Genomic DNA, 8898 nt, shown 5'->3' with positions numbered 1-8898 from the left:
TTTGATGTTTATGCACAATGGTCACAACTTGGCACCATTGAGTTATACATTACATTTGAAAGTGGTCCTACTTCAACAAATCAACCATCAACCTCAAACATGCCTAATCCCAACTACATCTCATCACAACACTATGAACCATACTCTAGCCCTTATCAACCCGGCGTATATTCTCCATCACAACACTATGAACCATACTCTAGCCAAAGTGAACAAACTCAACATGTCCACAATGTCTCCCAACAACTTCATCACAAATCTCACCCAACAAGTCCACAATGTGATCTTCCACTTAGTGTCCATTATAATATCAATGAGGAAGAATTAGGTGATTATAGTGAAGATGATGAAATATACTTCGATGAATCATCTGGTGATTCTGACGATGATGATGTTGATGAAGATATGGAAGCAGAAGATCAACTTATCCCACCTGTATTCGATCCACCATTCCACATGAAGAACATCAATCTATCCACCGCAAACCAACCAACTGAATTTGATCACATGTTCATTGACGAAGTCCCAAATTTAGATGGAACTCTTGAAGTTGGAATGAAGTTTCAGAACAAGGATGAATGTGTACATGCAATCAAGCGTTACCATCTAAAACAATCATTGAACTTTGTGGTGCAAAAATCAGATCTAGAAAGGTACGTTATTATTTGTTCACATCCAAATTGTTTGTTTAGATGTAGAGCTTCAAAACGCAAAAAAAATGAATTGTGGGTGATTGGGAAATTGAATGCGCCTCATACATGCACAAATTCTGCACTATCACAAGATCATACAAAGCTTGATTCTAACATGATATGTGCAAGTATAATGCAAGTTATGAGGATGGACCCTTCAATCAAAGTGAAGGTCATTATTGCTCAGATTCAGGCTTTGTATAACTACACAATTAGTTATAGAAAAGCTTGGTTGGGAAAAAATAAGGCAATCAAACAAATTTATGGCAATTGGGAAGAGTCTTACAATCAACTTCCACGATGGTTATTAGTTATGCGAACGTTTGCTCCAGGAACCATTATTAAAATGGAAACAATCCCAGCTTATAATGAACATGGTTTGATAAATGGGATGACAATCTTTCATAGACTATTTTGGGCTTACGTTCCATGCATATTTGTGTTTAAATTTTACAAACCAATTGTACAAGTTGATGGAACTTGGTTATACGACAAGTATAAGGGAACTCTATTGGTAGCAGTTGCACAGGATGGGAACAACAATATCATTCCCATTGCATATGCTCTTGTGGAAGGTGAGACAAAAGAGGCTTTGAGTTTTTCTTTGAGAAATTTGAGATCACACGTCACTCCATAAACCAACATTTGTTTGATTTCATATAGACACGAATTTATCAAAAGTGCTTACAATAATCTGAATAATGGGTGGCAACATCCTCCGTCAAAGCATGTGTTTTGCGTCCGACATATTTCACAAAATTTTGCAAGGGAATTTAAGGATAATGCTTTGAAGAACAAGGTTATTTCTATGAGTAATAATTTAATTCTTACTTCTTATCATTAATGAAAAATTATATTATGAAGTTTTATAATTAGTGTAATAATGCATTGTCTACTGTTTCAATACAGGTTACTCAATCAATGAGTCTACATATCAATACTACCGCAGAGAAATTGGCATCGTAAACCCAGAAGCTTTGAAATGGTTAGACAATATACCGCGACAAGATTGAATTCAAGCATTTGATGGAGGTAGCCGTTGGGGTCAAATGACCACCAACCTTGTGGAGTCGATGAACGCAGTATTAAAAGAACCACGCAACCTTCCTATCACTGCTTTGGTCCAATCAACATATTATAAAACAGGTAGACTATTTCCAACCATGGCAAAACAACACGCATCAATTTTAGCTTCTGGTCAGATATACACAGAAAAATGCATGACTTTTATGAAATCGGAAATACGTAAATCAAATAGTCATAGAGTCGATTGTTTTGATCGAAGCAACCACACTTTCATGGTCCACGAGACAGTAGTTCCAAAAGAAGGACGACCAATTGGTCATTTCAGTGTAACTCTTTATAACAAGTGGTGCGATTGTGGAAAATATCAAGCTAAACATATGCTTTGTTCACATGTGATAGCAGCATGTTCTAGCATCAAATATGATTATTAGAGCCTTATATCTGATGTGTACAAGGTGGAAACAGTACTTAAAGTCTACAGTGAAGCGTTCCAACCGATACCAAACGAAGGATATTGGCCACAATATGAAGGTGTTAAGGTGTGTCACAATCCACTAATGCGAAGAGTCAAGAAAGGTCGCCCAAAGACCAAGCGCATTAGAACAGAAATGGACACTACGGATAGAGTCCCAAGAAAGTGCGGATTATGTCGGGTATCTGGTCATACTAAGAAACATTGTCCAAACGCTGCTGGCACATCTACTCAAAATTGATGTATTTTTTTTCTTTTAATTTAATGTAATTTTATTTTATTGTATTAATATAATTTTAATTAATTATTTTTATTATTTATAATATAATAATATTTTGTATTTTTTAATGTTTTAGTTATTTTTTAATTATTTAATAATAATAAATATAATTTACCCAATAACAAATCCAAGAAGAAAAAAAAAAATTAAAATCCAGTACAAGGTCGCATCCCCAAGATGCGACCATCAACTACGTTCAGAAAATTTTGGCTTCACAAGATCGCATCTCCAGGTTGCGATGAACAACTAGGCTAAAATATAGAGCATTTTGGTATTATTTTTTGGAAGTGGAGAATTTTGATATTATAATTTCAAAAAAGAGATATTCTAATAAAAAACCCCATTTATCTACTGCCACTCAAATATTAATAGTATCGAAAATAAGAAGACGTCTTGTATAGTCAAAAATATTTGTGCACAAAGTTAGTCACACACATTTAAAAAATATAAAATTAAAAAAATAAGTTAATATATATTTTTAAAATAAATAAGTAATATGTATTTTTGTGTTCAAATGATATGTCCAAATAATTGTGTCCAACCAAGTATTTTTCTTAAAAATATAATAAAGCAGTATGATAGAACAATATAAATATACAATTGGTTAAATTACATCTGTGATCCCTTAACTTAATTTCAGGTAACGTTTTAGTCATTTATCGTTTTTTTTCCCGACTTGGTCCTTTATTTTAATTTTAAGTGACAATTTGATATTTTGTGTTTTAAAATTTCAACAATGTTATCCTTATTTATACAAAAATTCAAAAAAAATTTCAATCAAAACTCATAAAATTAATTATATTCTTTAATATAATACAAATTTCATCAAATTCGTAACGCAAATCTTCAAATAAACTCATATTTTCATATTTTATTTGATATTGTTAGGAATAAAGGACTAAATCGGGAAAAAAAAATAAAGGACTAAAATGTTACCTGAAATTAAGTTAATGGACCACATATGTAATTTAACCTATACAATTATTAACAGAAAATTATTAATTTGTCCAAATTATAGTGAATAATATGTATTTAATGTTTTTAAAAATGTTACACATATCACGGACTGCACAAACTTAGGCACCTACATTTAAAAAATATAGAAATTAAAAATTAATATGAATTTTTAAAATAAATAACATCTATTTTTGTGTGTATTCAATTGATGTGCACAAATAATTGTGTCCAACCAATTATTTTCCTTGAAAAGTATAATAAAACGATATGAAAGAACAATATATATAGTTAATAACACAATTATTAATTTGTCTAAATTATAGTGAACAAAATGGTAGTTAAAGTTTTTTTAAATAATACACGGATCACGGATGACAGTATTATAAATTTAAATCTTAACCCACACTTTAAACGATTTAACTCACACATAACAACTTTCTTTGACTAAACACAACAAAATTTAAATCGACTAAGATATTAAGTCAACAACCAGTCGATATATCCAACTCTATGTACGCCATCTGTTTTAAGATCTATATAAGAATTAATTAAGGGAAAAATTATTAACTGTTCTACTCAAAAAAATTTACCAAAATGTTTATGTAATAAAAACATGTACTAATTCCTTAAAATATTGATTGATAGTTTTTGATTCTAAATTATAGATAAATATATGGTAATTAATAACAAAAAGATTAGGTTTAATAGATTAATTTTTTACTGGAATTTAATAGATTAAATGAGAAATAGTTAATATAGAATACAAATAGAAAATACAAAAAATATATACAATAATAAATATTCAAATTTAGATTTTTCAATAAAGTAGTCACATTATTGCTTATGAATGATACATTTCCTCAATAGTCATTAATTTATTTGTCGAAATACCATAAAAATTGGAAAGAAAAAAAAATGGTTTAGATAGAAGAAAATCGTTGCAATCAATATTCTATTCTATGGTTTTCAAAGATAAGAAGTTAAGTCTTACGAAGAACATACTTTCAAAGATTAGGAGTATATTTAAATAGTTTAATTGTCTGAGAAAATAGTTTTATACTATTAACACATCACAATTATATTCAGACATGATTTTAAAAATAATTATAATAAAAATTAAATATTTTTGATAATTTAATAAAATTGATTTATTGTGTAAAACTTCTTCATATCGATTATATATATAAATTAAATATTATATTACGGTGAATTTGATTGTCATGTATCAATATAAAAAGTTTAATATTGTCAATGTATCACAACTAGGGATGAAAATAGGTCAGGTCAGGCCAGACTTTGAAAGACCTGAGTCTGGTCTACGATTAATTTTTTAGGCTTAAGCATGACCTGCGGTCTAGCATATGCTTTTTTTTGGGCATAGCTTGACCTTTTTAAAAGTGTGGTCTAACCTGAAAGCCTATTTAAAAGCCTTATTTATATTAATATATTTAAATGCTCTACTTATACTAGATGCTCTCCACATACCAATATCAATCAATGTACATATCTATATATATTAAACAAAAAAATAATTTTTCTAACAAAATAATTTTAAAAAAAATCTGAAACAAACATCATTTAAACTCTAAAACATAATTATTGGTTTCAAAGAATATATATATTTTTTTCTGAAACAAACGCATTCATTATTATCTCTCAAACAAATATCGAAGGACTATTAAGTTATTGACTAATTGAATGACTACCGAATATGGAACCACTACCAAATATGAAATGACTACCAAATATGGAATGACTACTGAGTGATTCCCTAATTGATAAAATTTAAAATAGGAAATAATATTATTAATATAATAATAAAAAAATAATTTTAATAAATAATTAAATATATATAGGCCGATCAGTCAGGCCTAATATGCTTTTTTTATAAGTCTGAGCCTGGCCTATTTAAATAAATAGGCTTTAAAAATAGTCTGAGTCTAGTCTTTTTATTAAATAGGCCAAACAGACTAGACCGTAAGTAGGTCAAGCCATAGGCCCTTGTCGGACGACCTAGTTTATTATCATCCCTAATCATAATCGTTCATGAATATTAATTTAGAAATAATTATGATAAAAGTCAAATATCTTTAATAATCTATCAATTGTTATTCTTTGTAAAAACTCTTTACACTAACTGTAAATATGGATTAAATTTTTTTATATGTCTGTTTGTTTACAAAAAAAACTACAAGTGATTTTGAATTTATATTTTAAAAAATTATTTTGATGAGAATTTACTTAAAAATAATAAAAGTTGTTTTAGACTCATTTGTTATTAATTAAATAGAGTAATTTTAACATTCAATAACTAGAATATTTATTATTAAAGATTTTAATATGATAAAAATTACAATATTTAAAAAATATATATCTTTTAAGAATAATTTTTATAAATAACTTCTTAAAATAGCTTTTCATTTTATTCTGTTTTGAAATTTTATTATCTAAAAAATATTGTAGCAAATAGATTAAATATTTAAAATAACATTATAAGATGAATTATTTAAACTAATTTTTTATTTTAAACTTTGTAAAAAAATTATTTTTTAATAATTTTATAAAAAAATAAATATTTAATTTATATATAATTTTACGTTGATAGTCAATTACAATTGTTGATCGTCAAAGATATTTAACTTTTATGAAACTATCTATAAAATCATCTCATTAATAAGTCTGATGTGCTGACTTAGTAAAACTAACTAAAACTTAATGTATAATAATTTAACTCAAAGATAAAATACTATAAAAATGAAATTTAAAAATTTTATACAAATTTATTCAATATTTTAAGGTCAAGAAAATATATACGATTCAAGAAAACAATATCAATATTCTTAAAAAAAAAAAAAAAAGTGAATTGCACTTCAAAGCCGTTGAGCCGAGCCGAGCCAGCTCCAATCATTTCAGATTCCGAACGTGTGCACCGCACGCCCCATTGGCCTATTTATAATAACCATTCACTCTCAAAGTTTTATTTTCTCTCACTACATCGTTCTCTCTCTCTCTCTCTCTCTCATAGCAAATCACTTTCTCTCTCTTCACCATTAACCTAAGCCCCACCGTCACTTTCTCTCTCTTCACTGTTAACCTAAGCTCCACCGTCAATAACCACCGTATATGGCAGACATCCAGAGAAATCGTCCCGGCGTCACCAGCCACCGCCAGCCAAGTCGATTGCAAAGCCGCGCTCCGTCGTCACTTCAGATTAACCGTACCGTCGATTGGAACGCTGCGATTCCCCTTCTCTCGCCGCTGGCTTCGTCACCGCCGCCGCCTCCACTACCACAAGCAAAAAGGGAAGAGTCTACGCCGCCGCAGCAGCGCCGGCAGATCGCGGAGGCGGAAAAGATAGTTTTCAAGAAGTGGCAGCACCCTGCGGCACCGTTCTGCTACGGGACTGCTTCAGTGGTTCCGCGCTTCTTTTAATTTAACTTGTAAATTGAAAAGAAGAAATATCATTAGAAAGATCTGACATTTTTTATTTTTCTTTTTATACATATATGTTATTCATAATGAGATTTGCTATATTGATAAAGATAAATACTTTCACATGTGTATCAAGATTTGATGTATTAGTCACAAAAATGGTGTTTTAAAAAAAATAGAAAACAACTTTATTTGTTTATTTTTTCGTTAGTATTTGTTTAGTTTTCTATTCTTCATTTAATAAAATAATGTCTTTGGAGTTTTCCTTAATGGAATTTATGCCTTTAATATTTTATATACAAACGTTATTTTATAAAATGAAATTTATTTAAATTATTAATAAAATGTATTTTTAAGTATATTTTTATTAAAAAATTATATATTTTTTAAAATTATATTTATAATTGTCAGCCGACAACAAAAAATAAAAACACGTTTGTTGATTAAAAATTCAATTAATAATAAAAAATGAACAATAAAAAATATTCATATATATATATATATATCATTTAATAATTTTTTTAAAATATTTTACTTTAAAATTAATATATTAAAATATTTTACTTTAAAACTAATATATTAAAATATTTTATTGTTAACTTTTTGAAAGAGTAGGACACGTGAAACAAGAAAAAAGACTTTGATAAAATGCCGACATGTGAAGAAAAAAAATTGGGTGCAGTTGTTAATTTGGGTGTAGTAGTTGTTAATTTGGGTGCAGCAGTTGTTAATTTATTAGCAAATTAGGAGGCAATTGATTTTTAAAATAAGAGAAAATTTGTAATTTATTTGAAATAGGCTGTAAAATAAGAGGAAGTTATTAAAATATTATAGTATATTTTGTTTCTTCATGATATACTCACATTAGATTTTTTTTTGAAAAAAAAGTAGATACATTTATTTATAAATAAAATAGATGTAAGGAATAAAATGGAGAACGATATAGATTACTCGATTATAATTTAAAATATTATTCAGATGTTACCGATAATTCTATTAAATATAAATAATTTGTTTTTGTATTTTTTTTATTAATTTTAATTAACTTTTAATTATTTATTTGTTATTTTGGTTTATTATATTAATTAATAAAAAAAAATATATAGAAGGTCACATTCTCATGAGGCAAACAACTACTATGTTTATGGTAGTATCATCAAAATACGACTTCTTAGAAGTAAAAAATAGTGTAATTTGACTTGTTTTATAGAAAGTGTAGAAAATTTTAGATAGATATCCAATCACAATTAATCATATATATAATCTAAAATAGCTATGATTAAAGAGTTTGCAACATTGTAGTCCCACCATTCAAATTATAATAGCATGATGAATTTGCTAAAGATATCTTTTATGTTCTGAATATATCCAATCATATGAAGTACTCTCCAAAACTACAACATTTCTTATGTAATTTGATCTTTAAAGAATGTTTTAAGGTGTTTAGTCATATTGTATGTCTCCATATTGCCATCCTCACCTTGATGCTTTTGATAGGAATCTTGTTCAGCCATAAGTGCATTAGCAGTGGAAATAGACCATTCGAGTACATACAACTTTCTTTCTTGTAAGGATGATATTGCTTATTTTTTAACAAAAAAGGAAGTTAGTTATAGATAATTTTTCCTTCTCAAGGACAATTTACAATGAAATTGTGCTAGTTGTGTTTGCAGATATGATCATTTAAAACAAAAAGAAAGAAATAAATGTATTATGTAATAAAGATATTTAACATATCTATATGAAACATATTTCTGCAATTTTATTTAAATCAATGACTCAAAAATAAATTAAAGATATTAAATAAGTCTTTATTAAACATGTTCCGACAATTTTGTTCAAATCAATAACTCGGAAAATTTCTGCTGGAATATTTTCTAGCATGACAAAATTTTAAATAGTTGTTTTTAAATGATCTACCAATCATTCTGATAAAATTTTGGAATTAAATAGTTTCTTTTGACTTATGGAATTATATAGTTAAGGGATGATCATTTTATGTAGTCTTTCGAGAGCCACACAACACTTAATTACTTGCT

Source organism: Cicer arietinum, chromosome 4, assembly GCF_000331145.2.
Source record: "Cicer arietinum cultivar CDC Frontier isolate Library 1 chromosome 4, Cicar.CDCFrontier_v2.0, whole genome shotgun sequence".
Classification (NCBI taxonomy): Eukaryota; Viridiplantae; Streptophyta; class Magnoliopsida; order Fabales; family Fabaceae; genus Cicer; species Cicer arietinum.
This window is presented reverse-complemented; position numbering follows the sequence as displayed.